This window comes from Leptodactylus fuscus, chromosome 5 (genome assembly GCF_031893055.1).
Source record: "Leptodactylus fuscus isolate aLepFus1 chromosome 5, aLepFus1.hap2, whole genome shotgun sequence".
Classification (NCBI taxonomy): Eukaryota; Metazoa; Chordata; class Amphibia; order Anura; family Leptodactylidae; genus Leptodactylus; species Leptodactylus fuscus.
Genome location: NC_134269.1, coordinates 135,569,857 through 135,585,259, shown reverse-complemented (window position 1 = coordinate 135,585,259; position 15,403 = coordinate 135,569,857). Strand labels below are relative to the sequence as shown.

Sequence of the window (15,403 nt, the reverse complement as noted above, 5' to 3'; positions counted from 1 at the left end):
TCCCCCACTTGGAATTCAGCCTGGCTGAATATAGGGGATCTGCAGTACTCCTATTAACCCCTTCCCGACAGATCAGGAGCACTGCAGATCCCCTATATTCAGTAGACACTTTCAGACATTTTTTTTTTTTTTTGCTGACTCGAGTATAAGCCGAGGGAGGCTTTTTCAGCACAAAAACTGGGCTGAAAAATTCGGCTTATACTCGAGTATATACGGTAAATATCTGTATGTATGATGGGTAGGTATATCCTGTGATGGGGAGAGAGAACTGATGTTGAGAGAAAGAAGGTTATGATCAGAGAGCGGCAGAGAAGAGTTAGTAAGTTTAGAAACTGTGAGGAGTTGATGGAAGACTAGATCAATCGTGTTGCCATCTAAATGTGTGGCGGAAGAACAACATTGTGAAGGACCAAAATAAGTGGTTATTGAGAGAAACTGTGAGGCAGCTGGAGAGTTGGGGTATAAATAAGGATGTTAAAGTCACCCATGATAAGGGTAGGAATTTCACTGGATAAAAAAAAGGGGAAGCCAAGAAGCAAAGTGGTCCAGCAATTGGTAGGGTGAGCCAAGTGGACGGTAGATCACTGCTACACATAAAGAGAATGGGTGGAAAAGTCTGATAGCATGGACTTCAAATGAGGGAAATGTGAGCGAGGGCCTGAAAAATGCACTGTGGTGACAGAAGTAAGCCTACCCCACCACCTTGCCTGTTGTCAGGCCTAGAAGTGTACGAGAATTGTAGGCCACCATGAGACAGAGCAGCAGGGGAGGCCGTATCTGACTGCTGGATCCAAGTTTCAGTAAAGGCGAGCAGGCTGAGGGATTTACTAAGGAATAAGTCATTAATATATTCTAGTTTGTTGCACACTGAGCGGGCGTTCCAGAGAGAAAAGTTAAAAGAGACTGGCTTCACTGCTAAAAGAAGTAAAGGGATTACGGTGGTTATAGAGAATGAAGTGTGTGAGAGCTGTACGTGGGAAAGGGGGAAGAGAGGGACGGATATGGATAGTGTGCACTGCTGGTAAAGATGGAGGGGAGGTCTGCAGGAAGACAATTGCTAAAATAGTAAATGGCAGTGCAGCTCCATGATACCATGTGTTTAATCTTGTGGTTTTAGGTTCAAGTTTACCTGGTGTTCTGCCATGGTTTGCCTATTTTGTGCCACGTGTAAGTGCACTTTGGTTGATTTGCACTTCGGTTAAGCTGGATGCTGCATAAGGAAATGCTTCCCCCATAAGCTGTATCTACTTATATAGGGCAGCAGAGCTTCAGAACTAGCACTAATTTAAGTCGCTAACTATTTAATCTACAAACTGTGACACATGAGGAGACTGGCAGTGTGGATCCAAGTAAATACTGACCAGAAACAATCATAAAATCACTGAGCATCAAAAGACTGACACTAGTACAGATAACGCATGGAAATGCAAAAATACAGCCTTGTATGAAATAAGATAATATGAAAAACTGAAATAAACCCCTTAGTAATGTCTGTGGCTGGTATCTAGTATAGCATGATCAACTGTCAGATTAAGAGATCTTGACTGAACTTGATATGCATGTCTAAACTGGGGATATTGGTAGAAAAACCTATATGGTAGGGAATATTCTGACTGCAGCTCATCAAAGCTTTTAAAGGTTGAAGTCATAGAGCTTATGCAGGTTCCCACATACTACCACCCAAATACTGACTACAGTGAAGAAACTGCTGATCATAGTCTGCAGCAGGGAGGACAATGTCTGCATAGAAGATATCAGAATCTTGGGCAGGGCTAACATAGCAATGCTACTTGTCCCTTGCACTGTTCGTTGCAGGGGAAATGCCTATATGACTGCTCTTACCCCTGCAAAATCAGCAGACTCATGATATCAGCAGACTGCTCTTTCAGTGGCATTTTAAAATGGTTTGTCTCTGATGAAGCAACCCCTTTAAGTAGAGAACTTCTTTAAAGAGGTTTGTGGAATTGGGCAATTTCTGTCCATAAGTGCAACGTTGAGTCTGGTTGCCATTCATCAGAGATGCTGCTCAGAGTTGCAACTATACTAAATGACTCACCCTGGCAGGTATTACATGGTTGACAATTTATAATACTGCATGGGCAAAAAAAAAATGGACAAGGTAAATTTGTGGCTGCTGGCAACTTCCTCCATCAGAACCATGGTGATTAAATGATGGATAATTGTATCACAAAATTTTGAATTATCATTAGATGCTACAAACCGACCCAAGTAACACGCTACTGGTTCCAAAGTCAACTCCTAATGGCTTTAGGCCCACTACTGTCTCGGAGTCTGGGCCTGCCAGAAGATTATCTGGGATTCTGTTAGGCCAAGCAAATTCTACAATAACATTTTCTTTTAGACCAAAACTGCATGTGAGTATACATGCAATTGTTTTACCAGGAAACACTTATTACAGTAATAATAATTATATTTAAATGAGAAATACAATTAGATTAAAACAATGACCTGCTATTTTTTAAGCCATTATTTCACAATAAAATCCCATTACAGAAGTCTGTAAGGTTTTACAATAATTCCTAGGAAAAACATTTCGATGAAGCAAAGAATAGCTATGTGTAAATGGACAGCTCAGATGAAAAACCTAGCAATGAATTATAAAGGTTATAGGATTAACTGTAGTACAAATCAAGTCCTTGGTATGTAAAGCCGGCTGTAGTCAAGCAAAACGCAAACTGCAGAATACTGCAGTGAACATGCTGCAGACTGGGCGTCTGAAGTCAGCTATCAAATAATCCTGACTCTGGGTTTTAGGACCGAAATACTGTATATCTCTTTCAACACACCCTCCATTAAAATCTATTAAAAGAATATATGCTTCTTACCTGGACTGCAGCAGAGGTTGGCTATTGAAAATATAGATGCAAAACGGAAGTCTGTCCCATCAAAATGCTCCACATAGTAACCGTCTGCAGCAGAAATAGGGAGATATCAGAATGTGATCTCAGCAGGGAAAGTCATGCAAAGAATATCCTCTGTCCTTGCTTCAATAACCTGCATGTAAATTAACACTGCAACATTGTGTGAACGCTGCAGAGCAACCCTCATAGCAGACATTCTATGTTCTTAGTCCAGGATTTAGCTTCTTCTAGCCTCTCAGCCAAGCCATAGCTTGAGTGTGCAGAAATATATTGTGTTTCACTGCAGTGACTTGCAGAAAAATCTCACAGTCAGTAGAACTAGCGCTCTCTGGCTGTTCAGACTCAGTGAATGAGAGCTGCATACATAATTCAGTGCATTAAAATCTTCCTGCACTTCCTATAGTAAGTAATGGGCTATCGATTACTCAGACAATGGAAGTCAGGAGATTTTTCTTTGGCAATAAGAACCAAAAAACATAGTTGGCAGCAGTCCCGTAGTTGCAGGGACTGCCCTGATTTTTAAAGGGCAGTCCTGTCAAAAATAATGTCCCATGCACTTTCCTGGACAAAATGGCTGTCATTTTCTTTTTTTAAATCAGCCGATACCAATTCAATCATTCTAATAGGTAATGTACTATTCCACAATCCCCCAACCTGCACAAGCCCATCTCATGTTTGTAATGTATGGCTCAGGAGAAATACCATTCATCAAATCCAGAGGTAATATACAGCGACAGGCTGGAGAAGGCGGGCCTGCGTAGGATCATTCATTGGTGAACAGGGGCCATTACCTATTATATAAATAAGTATTGGCTTACAGAGCTATTATACTTTGTGGGGACTACTTAGGGGTCATTATTAGAATGAGCAAACAGTAAAATGTTCGAGATTCGATATTCGTTTCGAGTAGCCCCTCAATATTCGACTACTCAAATCGAATATCGAACCCTGTTATACTCTATGGGGGGAAAATGCTCGTTTCAGGGGTAGGCAACATTCGATCAAATTATACATACCAAGTCTACGAGTGAGGGTCGGGCTGGATCCTCTGTGCAGTCTTCTCCGTGCAGCGTCCCCGCGGCATCTTCCGGCTCTAAATTCACTCTGCCAGGCATCGGGCCTGGGCAGAGCCGACTGCGCATGCCCACACTACAAGCGGGCATGTGCAGTCGGCTCTGCCCAGGCCCAATGCCTGGCAGAGTGAATTCAGAGCCGGAAGACGCCGCAGGGAAGCTGCACGGAGAAGACTTCTAAAGGTAGGAGAAGAACCAGCGTTGATTGGCCGACTGTATAGCATTTGGCCAATCAATGCTGGTTCTGCATCGAACTTTTCCATTCAAATAGCGAGTGGTACTCGATCGAGTACGAGTATTTCGAATACCGTAGTATTCGATCGAATACCTACTCGATCGAATACTACTCGCTCATCTCTAGTCATTATACTCTGTGGGTCCAATAAGAAGCCATTATACATTATGTGGGGGACGACTAAAGGGAAATTATACTGTGTAAGGATCACAAAGGGAGCATTGTACTGTGTGGAGCAGTCCTGTGTAATATATGGATCAAACACAAAGCTAGATTAAAGAAGCAATTGAACAATGTGTTTGCCTATATAGTGTACCATAGGCTATGCTTAAAGGCTCATGTGCATGCCTTGTGCTCTTCAATTTCATAAGTATTGTCAGCTATCTGACAATACTTATAAGGTAAACAGGGATTCTTCTGGTGACAGACTCCCTTTACTGTACCATTCATGGGTTGTTTGCCATCTTGGCTTCTTCTTCCCCTCTGATGGGATTCCCCTATTTTACCGTACATTAGCCACTATGCCTCACATAACACTGCAGTTGCTATTCTTTGAGTATTCTCCAATCTGTTCTTATTTTGTGATGGTACATTTTTTTAATTCTCTAATTTATTTTCTCTACATGATTGTGGGGGCTGCCTGTCTTGCCTGAGCTTGTCCACTGCTCTGTCAACAGCATTTAGTAATAGGCTTCACAGGAAAGTCAATTCCATAGATAGCAATATAGACTGAAACCAATTCACTGCATTCTGTATTTATTTATATTTATTTGGAAGTTCAGACACATTTTGAAATGGGTTATAGTTCACCCAAAAGGTGTTCGATGGGTTTGAGGTCAGGGTCTGGGTTGACCAGTCACGTTTTGCCACACTATATTCACTCAGTCATGCCTTTATGGTCCTTGTATTGTGCATTGGGGAGCAGTGTTCGGCAGCCATTAACTCCCCTCCTCTACAAGGTTCCCTGTTTGTCATTGTCATTATCCTGCAGGAACATGAAAGGACCTTCCCTAAACTGTTCAAAGTTAGAAACAAACAATTGTTGAAAATGTCTTGGCATCATGAAGCCTTTAGACTTCCCTTCACTGGAACTTAGAGCAACCTTTGAAGAACAAACCCATAGTGTTATCCCTTCTCCACTGAATTGCGCCTCCTCCACCACTCGCAAAATTCAGTCAGGCAAGTAATGTTCTCCTGTCATTCACAAAACCACACTACTATCAGGTTCACAGATAGAGAAACATGACTTGTCCCTCAACAGAACATTGTTTCACTGCTTCAGAGTCCACTGGTGGATACCACTCCATTTTATGCTAGTGTCTGGTGATGTTTAGGCTTGCATGCAGTTGACCATGGAATCTCATTCCACAAAGCTCCCGGCACAGTTGTTTTTCTGATGTTAACGCCAGAGGAGGTTTAGAGTTCTGCAGGCAAGAGAGCATTGGTGACTCTTTTGTACTATGTGTCTCAGCACTCAGAGACCCTTCGCTGTAACATCACATGGTCTGCTACTTTGTGGCTCCATTGCTTTGGCTCTTAAAGCTACCACTTTTCAATAATACTAGTCACAGTTGATCATGACATATCTAGGAAGGAAGACATTTCTCAGAGAAAAAAATTATGGATGAAGTGTATATGTCACGAAGGGTTCTTAGTTCGGTGATGTAGATCCTGGAAAATATGTACTAGTAACAACAGGCTACTGAGTGTTTTCTGAAGTGACTGGAGTTTGGGTCCAGGGTTTAGTAGTGACCAAAGACTTTCTGATGAGGTCGCTCCCATACTCCATCCAGGGTTTTCTTCTCACCTGCCCTGTGTCTCTGAGAATAGGTTAGATGGAGATCCTTGCTCTGTGTACTCCTAGGTCAAACAAGCACCTGACAGAGTCTGCTACTGGGTCCAACCACGCTGGTGAGTTTAATGAGATTTCTTTTGGACATTTTGCCAGAATGAAGACCTTTTGTTGCCAAATTGCTGCTTAATGCTAGGTTCACACTAGTGTGCATGTCTTCGTTGCTCAGGTCCTAAAAATGAAGAGTCTATTCACTTAAAAAGCGGTTACCAGTGAGCACCCGTGGACCACATAAACTATAATGAGGTCTGCTGGTTTCCGCCGGGTTGAAGGACTCTTCTCGCTGGGTCAGTGTGTTAACTGTGAAAAACATGGCTAGTACACTGAATATGCAAACAGACTTAAACTGAATCGCTATGTTGCAGTAACCAAGCTTTTTTTGTTGCGTTTTTTGAGCCAGATCCAAGAGTGGAATGAGGAGAAGTATAAGAGCTTCCTATGTATTTCCTATTCCTTTTGTAGCCACTTTTTGCTTTGCAAAATCTGCAACAAAAAAAGCAGCGTTTCCTTAGCTGAAATTTACCTTTCTCCCTTCCACTACAGGAGAATCTGACTGTTTACATGCTTGATGGTGAACAGGCTTTGTGAACCGTTCTATTAGGTGGGGGTCTGCCCTTATTTATTTATTATGCTTACTTATATAACGCCATCATATTCCACAGCACTTTACAGACATTGACAGTCACTGTCCCATATAGGGCTCACAATCTAAATTTCCTATCAGTATGTCTTTGGTGTGTGGGAGGAAACCCACGCAAACACGGGGAGAATATACAAACTCCTTGCAGATGTTGCCCTTGGTAGGATTGGAACCCAGGACTCCAAGGCTGCAGTCAGTGGCGTAACTAGGAATGGCGGGGCCCTGTGGCGAACTTTTGACATAGGCCCCCCGACCGACTCCCTCCTCCGCATTCCTGCACGCTGTCCCTTAGTGGCCCCTGCACACAGTATTATGTCCATTAGTGGCCCCTGCACACAGTATTATGTCCATTAGTGGCCCCTGCACACAGTATTATGTCCATTAGTGGCCCCTGCACACAGTATTATGTCATTAGTGGCCCCTGCACACAGTATTATATCCCTTAGTGGCCCGATAACTGAAGAGTACCTTTATTTTTTTTAACCCCCCCCCCCACTCCCCAGGGACTTGAACCTGCAATCATTTGATTGCAAGTCCCATAGACGGCAATACAAGTGTATTGTCGTCTATGGGAGATTCTATACATTATGGGAGATTCTATACATTACTATTGCGGATGGTCATAGAGACCAGCCGCAATAGTAATATAGCGATGACAGGCCTGGGAGCCTTCATTAGGCACCCGGCTGTCATCTGAACAGGTCGGCTCCTGCAAGCTCGTCGCGCAGGAGCCAGCCTGCAACTTTAAAGGTATGGGGCCGGGGGCTAACTTGACCCTTTTTTTTGGGGGGGGGGGAGAGGACATCTCCTGAGGCCAGGGCATCTCCGCTGTTAACTCTTACAGCGGAGATGCCGAAGCTCGCTATTACATACCTGGCATCCAGACCTTCCGACGCAGCATACAGACACCGGGGCAGGTCATGCTCGTCACGCTCCTGGCAGAGTACTGGAAAGTGAACACCCCGCAAAGATGGTCTTACAGGCTGTACCGTGGTGAATAGGTCATTAGCCTTTGCGGGGTGTTCGCTTTCCAGTACTCTGCCTCTGACTCGGAGGGTCCGGATGCCAGGTATGTAATAGCGAGCTTCAGCATCTCCGTTGTAAGAGTTAACAGCGGAGATGCCCTGGCCTCAGGAGATGTCCTCTTCCCCCCCCCCAAAAAAAAAAAAATAAATAAAAAAAAAAATAAATTCAAGTTAGCCCCCGGCCCCCTGGGGCCAGTCCCATTCTTGCAAAAGTTAAAAAAAAAAAAATTCAAATTGACACGTCAGGGGCCCGGGCCCCCTGACGTGTCGGACCCTGTGGCAGCTGCCTCTGCTGCCTCAGTGGTAGTTACGCCACTGGCTGCAGTGCTAACCACTGAGCCACCGTGCTGCCCAACCAAAGGTACCCATAACACAATTTGTCTAATTTGATTTTTATAACACAGAACTTAAGACCACATTCTATAGTTTCTTAAAATTAAGTAAAAGATTGCCTTAAAAAGATTAAAAACCTTAAATAATCTTACTGAAAAAAAACTATTTTTGAATATGACATTCTATATTTCTAGCACTCAACAGAAGGTACTTGTGCAATAGAATAAATCCATGCTGGGAAGTAAATTGCATTCATCCTGCAGGGCAATTTTAACCTTCAGTATTTTTCGTCAAAAAAGGAAACGGCAACAAAGTGCTCTATAGGAGATTTGATCCAGGCTTTGATACATTTTCTGAAAACAAAAGATAGCTGAAAGAGTCTAAAATACTAAAATTGCACATGACACTTGGAAATCCATTAAGATATTCACAACTCTGGCATGTTCAAGTAGCTGTTAACAAAACATGTTTTCCTTATTTCTGGAAAGGATGTAAGTGCAAATACCAGCACTAGCATGTAGCCAAAATTTTGTAAACTGTAGTTTACAATTAAGCCTAAGGCCCTACTTAGAGTCCCGCAGCAAAAAAGCACTGCGGGAAAAAACGCGGCGGAAATAAATCGCGGTTTTTCCAGCAGTGCTTCTCACAGAAAGTCTGCAATGGTTTTGGAAATCGCAGCATATCCACTGCGCGTATTTTTCTGCAAAGTGGGGATGACATTCACTAGAATCCCATCCACTTTACTGTGACAGTAGGTTTTTCTTCCCCAACCTTCCCATTCCTTTCAATGAGAGTCGAGCAGTTTTTTTTCTTTTTTCCTCTAGCTGTTTTTTTTTTTTTTTCAGTTGGAGGAGAAAAGAAGCTTCAGGATTCTTCTTCAGGCAGATTGTGCTTTGCAGATCCTATTGAAATAAATGGGATGCAGAAAAAACGCTAGCATAAAACGATCCAAAAAACTGTGCAAAAAATCTTTTTTTTTTTTTCTTTTTTACGCCTCCCATTTATTTGAATAGGGTGTGCAAGGCGGACTCTGCCTGAAGATAGGTCATGATTCTTCTTAATTTTCCAGTAGCAGAAACATCAGCTAGAGGAACCACCTATCTACTATATCATCAGAGGCTCAGACTGTTTAGCCCTTCTTATTCAGACTGGATTCTATGTATTCTATGCGCTGATTTTGACACTGAAACTGCCTCAAAATCAATCTCCAAAAAAACCTTCCCAATACAGTTCTATTGGGAGGCTGATTGTGAGGCGGATTCAGCATCAAAATCAGCGCCCAAAAACTCTGCGTACACTGACCCTTATATTGACACCTTGTACTAAAATAAAATAAAAAAATCAATCTGATCAGTTTGCACTCAATACTCCATAACAATATGAAAACATAATTTTACAAATTTTTTTAAACTTAATGAAAAAGAAACTAACATTTTGCATGGATATGTATGTTCAGTCCCTTGGCTATGGAACTTGAAATTTAGTTGTAGGGGCCTTCCATTTCACTTGACCATCTTTGAAATGTTTCTACACGCTTAATTGGAGTCCAGCTCTGGTAAATCAGTTGAACTGAAATGATATGGAAAGACACAACCCTGCCTATATAAAGTCTTACAGCTAAAAATGCATATCACAGCAAAAAACAAGCAATAAGATGGAAAGACCTGCTTCTGGACTTCAGAGTCAAAACTGTGTGGATGCCCCAAAAAAAGTCATCTGCACTGAAAAGTTCCCAAGAACATAGAGGGCCTCCATAATTCTTAAATGGAAGAAGTTTGGACTCTCCCTAGAGATGGCTGCCACACCAAACTAAGTTATGGGAGCTGTGGAGCCATGGTAAGAGAGGTGATCAAGAAACCAATTGTCACTGGCTGAGCTCAAAGGTCCATGTGTGTAGTTGGAGAAACATCCAGAAGGTCTATCATCAGTTGCAGGACTCCACCAAGCTGAGCTTTATGGCAGATTGGCCATGAAGAAGCCTCTCCTCAGTAAAAGACACATGAAAGCCCATCTAGAGTTTGTAAAGAACTCTGACTGCGAAAAACAAGATTCTCTGGTCCAATGAACATTTTGGCCTCAATTTCAAGTATCATGCCTGGAGGAATCTAGGCACTGCTCATCACTTGCCCAATACCATCCCTACAGCAAAGCTTAGTGGTGGCACCATCATGCAATGGAGCTGTTTTTCAGTGGCTGGAACAGGGAGACTAATCTGGGTTGAATGGAGTAAAGTACAGAAAGACTCTGAAAGGGAGTCTGTCACCAGGGCTGACAGGGCTCACCTGAATGTAACTCCTTATTTTCCCATGAAATGTCATGCCTCAGTTATATATTACAAAATGTGCAAATGAGCAGTCTGGAGCACTAAGGGCTGTTCCCATGCTCCAAACAGCTACACCCCCCAAGCTTCTCTAACACACAGGCACGACACAGGTAAAATTTCAGAATAATATTATGTCCCTGTCAGTCAAAGGTGTATTAGAGCAGCATTGGGCGTAGCAGTTTGGAGTTATAGAGTCACCCCCAGTGCTCCAGACTGCTCTTCTGCATATTGATAAATAGATATCTCTTTAATGGAGGCAAACATTTACATGGAGGAAAAAAGTGTTACATTCAGGTGAGCCTGACCTATTTACGCTAGGTTCACATTAGCGCCCGGACTCCGTTTTCAGGTTTCCGTCTTCTGCATGCAGAAGACGGAAAGCTGTCAGACCGGGTCCGGCCATGTGCTCCGCGAAACCATTTTTTTTAAACCGGACACAGAGTACTGCATGTCCGACTTTGTGTCTGATTTAAATAAAAACAGTTTTGCGGCAGAGAGCATAAAACGCTCACGGCCGGATACCTTTCAAACCCATTCAAGTGAATGGGTTTCAAAGAGTCCTGCAGGTTTCCGTCTCCTACTCAGTTTTGTGCAGGAAATGGAAATCTGCATGAACGCAGACCGGGCGCAGATGGCAACGAGCCCTTAACTGTATTGTTGGTTTAATATACTTCACCCTGGTGACAGACTTCCTTTGAAGGAGTTATCCAGTGTCAGACACATATTAACCCCTAGGTGCACCATGACGTAACTGTACATCCTGGAGAGAGCTTCATTAATGCATGAGGATGTACAGTTATGTCCCAATTCATGGGGATTCTTTGTAGCAGGGAATATAACTGAGAATCGGAAGCTCAGCTGTTGCTGGTAGCTGAGACTCCCACGTGAACAACGAGGGACTATTGCTAGCAGAAAAAGGAACCCATTGAATCAATGGGAGGCTTCTTTTTCAGCGCTGAAATTCCACACCAAATTCAGCACCATTTTCCTCCATGTGAATGCACTCGACGCACTCCCATTTTCCTCCCAAATTTTGGGGGAAAAAAGTGTCTTATCGTTCGAAAAATAAGGTAAATGAACAATTAACGTTTTACGTCAACATAAAACAGAGATGTGGTAAATTATTTTTTTCCACTAATTTGAGTGGTATGACTCTCTATATGAAAAGAGGACAATTTCAAACTGTGAAAATTGCATATTTTTTTTTCTAAATTTTCACCAAAGTTCCTATTTTTACATAAATAAACATAAAACATATTGACAAAAATTTACAACAAATACGAAGGACAATGTGTCAGGAAAAAATATTCTCAAAATCACCTGGAAAGTTAAAACGTTCCAAAGTTATTACCACATAAAATGAAACCTGTCATATTTGAAAAATGGAGCTGTGTCATAAAGTCCAAAACTGGCTGTGACACCAAGGGGTTAAGAGACAAATGTTGTTTGTATAATGAAAAACAACTTTGTAATATACTTTCTGCATCAATTCATGGTTTTCTAGATCTCTGCTTGTTGTCATTCATTTTGTTTTGCTTCCAGTTGATAAAAATCAGTCCATGGTCATGTGATGTACAGTCCATGGTCATGTAATATACGGCCCATGGTCATGTGATGTACAGTCCATGGTCATGTGATGGACACACAGGTGCACAGCTCATTACCAGGCAGATGTCTCATTACTGTGCTGTGACTAGAACGAGCAGCACCTACTGTATGTCCATCACATGACCATGGACTGACTTTTATCCACTGGTCGAAGAATGGGGACAGCAAGCAGAGATCTAGAAAACTGTGAATTAATACAGAAAAAACCTTGGAAAATTGTCTTGAAATACTTTAGAAAACATATGTCATATCAATGTGTCTGAAACTGGACAAACAAACCTATTTCATAGCTAACTTTGATAGTGAGACAGTTCACTACTGACGAAGGCTGCGTGCCGAAACGCGCGTCGGGCCATTGGAGAGTAGGGACCGGTCCCCTGGTTGCTCACACCACACCACCCACATGGGTAAGTGTTATATATTCTGTGACTCTGGGCTGCTTGTGGTATTGAAATTGTTCCGTACGGCTACTTGTGACTCAGGACACACTTCCCCGTTTTTTCAGGGTTCATTCATTAATTTATGCATTGGCATACAATACTTATATGTGTAGGAACCGCCCCACTTGTTGTGGGAAACGGTCTGTGACTGTTATTTCTTACTACCACTGCATATTATTTTATATATACCTCTTGTAGGTGTCTTGTAGCAATACATGGGGATCTAATTCCATCTTGGTACCCTATTTTCTCCAATCCTATTTCCCTGTATTTGCACTTGTGTTTTACATGTATGTCCAATTTTGATACTTAATAAAGCTTTTTGATACGTTACTGTAACAGTTGCTTCATTGTTATTTATATATGAAGGTGTCATACTTACCTTGTTTTGCTTTGAATAGTTCACTTATAGTGTAGAATACAAGAAAATTCAGATTTCCCATAAAATACTCTAAAATTAGATCACATCAGAAAAAAAAAAACAACAAAACTTTGTAAACACATTGTATTATTTATGTTGCGGTGATGTTTGACCAGAACTAGTTGTTTTTGGAAATAGCTGACCGACACTCCCTTTACAAGTCCTATACTAGAATGTTTTTCCCTCATGAGATTTCTGTACTGGAGGAAAAATCACATTCCTCTAAACTGAACACAAGCAAGCACATTGTAAGCAGATGATGATTTGTATCATCTGGGTTATAGTTACTTGAAAAACAGGATAATAGCGATTGTCACTGTGGCTGTGAACAATTATATATATACTGCTAATGGAAGGAAAAGAATAGTAGACTTTGGGAATCATACTACTGTAAAACTAATACCCTGTCCATATGAATGTCAAATTTTGATGATAAAAAATAGCAGTACATTTTTCTTTAGTGAGAGGGCTGGATAAAACCTCAAAAATGAGAAAATCATCTCCTTGCAAAAGACAAAAGTCAGCACCACCTAACAAAGTGAAAAACTGTATATGGGCAGGACTAAATTTGCTCTCAAAGGCAAACATGAAAATATAGCACCACCCCGTGGCGTCTATCCTTAAAGGTGTCTCCAAAATGCTTATATTTTTAAATAAAGTAACTTTTTTGTGAAACATATATATTTTTTATAGTTATATTTTTAATGTTCCATGTCACAGTTTTTTGTTAAGTACTATATCCTGCAATTTTAACTATGGCCAGTAAGACTAATAATAGTATGCCACTTGACAATTTTGTAGGGATTTTTATTGCAGAAGTCTCCTCATTTACATCACAAAAAAGACACACAGGGTCACAATAGATGTTCACACTTCTACAGATAATACCAATAGTTACCCACCACTAACAATTGATAATGTCAATGCTTATTCCCCCCCTCCCCCGCACAGAACATGTCTAGAACACTCCCCCACGACATGACAATGCAGTAAAATATACCATTATATGCTGTTAACAGAGCAAAGGAGAAGCTCTGAATCATGTGCATAAAATAAAATATGCAATCTATATGGTTTTAATAAATAAATTCAAACAATGGCCATGCATTTTTTTTTTTTAAATGTAGATTGTGAGCCTTGTATAGGGATAACAATGTACCTTTTTTTTTTTTTTAATTTTTACTTTTTCCTATCAGTATGTCTTTGTAGAATGGGAGCAAATCCACGCAAACACGGGGAGAACATACAAACTGCTTGCAGATGTTGTTCCTGGTGGGATTCAAACCTAGGACTCCAGCGCTGTAAGGCTGCAGCAATGCATTTCTTTTAACTTGGTTGTAACTTATGCAAGAATAGTTTGAACCTAGCGTTTCTGTTGTTCAGGTCCATCAGAGGACCAGAACAACAGAGAGGCGACAACTAAAATAAAAGTTACACACACAGCGCAGTGAACCCCCATTGAATATAATGGAGTTCATCGGTTGTCTGTTGTTTTTTTAGGGTGCATGCGCACGATGTAACGCGATAATGAATCTTGCATGATAACTCGCATAAGGATCAGAGCTGAAAAACAGAATACCATTGACTTCAATGGGTTCTGTTTAGCGTGTGTAACACATTGAAATCAATGGGAGGCTTTTAACCCATTGATTTCAATGTTACGCACGCTAAACGGAACCCATTGAAGTCAATGGGATTCTGTTTTGCAGCGCTGATCCTTACGCGAGTTATCGTGCAAGAATCAATGCCGTGTTACATCGTGTGCATGTACCCTTAGGCTCCCTTCCCATGGAGTTACGTGCTGCTCATTCTGACACGTAAACACGTGTCAGAGTGAGCACAGTAAAACAGAATCCCATTGACTTCAATGGGTTCGGTCTTACGTGAGCTACCCATTGAACTCAATGGGAGGCTTTTTTTTAACCTATTGCTTTCAATGTGATACGTGTGTATCACATTGAAAGCAATAGGTAAAAAAGCTTCCCATTGAGTTCAATGGGTAGCGCGTGTAAGCCAGCACCCATTGAAGTCAATGGGATCTGTTTTGAAGTGCCTCACTCTGACACGTGTTTACGTGTCAGAATGTGCGGCACGTTACTCCGTGGGAATGGAGCCTTAAACTAGAACATGAGGAGAAAAAAAGTCCTCAGTGCAGGACTATTTCTTCTGCCGATTGTTTAAGACTCTGCCCCGAAAGTGACTCAGACACAGATGTGAATATAGCCTCAGTTAAGGAATTATTCCATTTCTCATTAAACCAATTAATTACAATATTTGTAGCATTTCACAAAAGTCTTGAAGGCTGAAATTAACAAAACAAACAATAGGATGTTGCCTTCTGGTACAATATCATGAAAGTGCATTGTCTGAAAATGTAATCTCATGATACAATCTTCTCATGACACACATATCCAACCAATAGAAAAGGTAAGGGGGGGACAACCCACCTAATATGAAAAGGCAATTTCACTAATTTAAAATAATGCAATTTTTAGGTTTGCACATTTCTTAGCACCCTCAAGACCCTCTTGATGTTTGTGTGTTAGAAAATTGTCTGTTGTCACTGAAAGT

The 15,403-nt window shown here is 41.4% G+C and overlaps 1 protein-coding gene across 3 annotated transcripts in view; it reads right to left on the bottom strand.

Moving 5' to 3' along the window:
• CNTN1 (contactin 1) overlaps window positions 1-15,403 on the bottom strand; it is a 145,653-nt gene that overhangs the window by 76,344 nt on the left and 53,906 nt on the right. For 2 of the 3 annotated variants that reach the window (XM_075274228.1, XM_075274231.1), the window contains exon 2: window positions 2,847-2,930. The exons of the other annotated variant lie outside the window; for it this stretch is intronic. The gene's annotated coding sequence lies outside the window, so the exon portion shown is untranslated. The remainder of the gene's footprint in view (window positions 1-2,846; window positions 2,931-15,403) is intronic. 3 annotated transcript variants of the gene reach the window in all.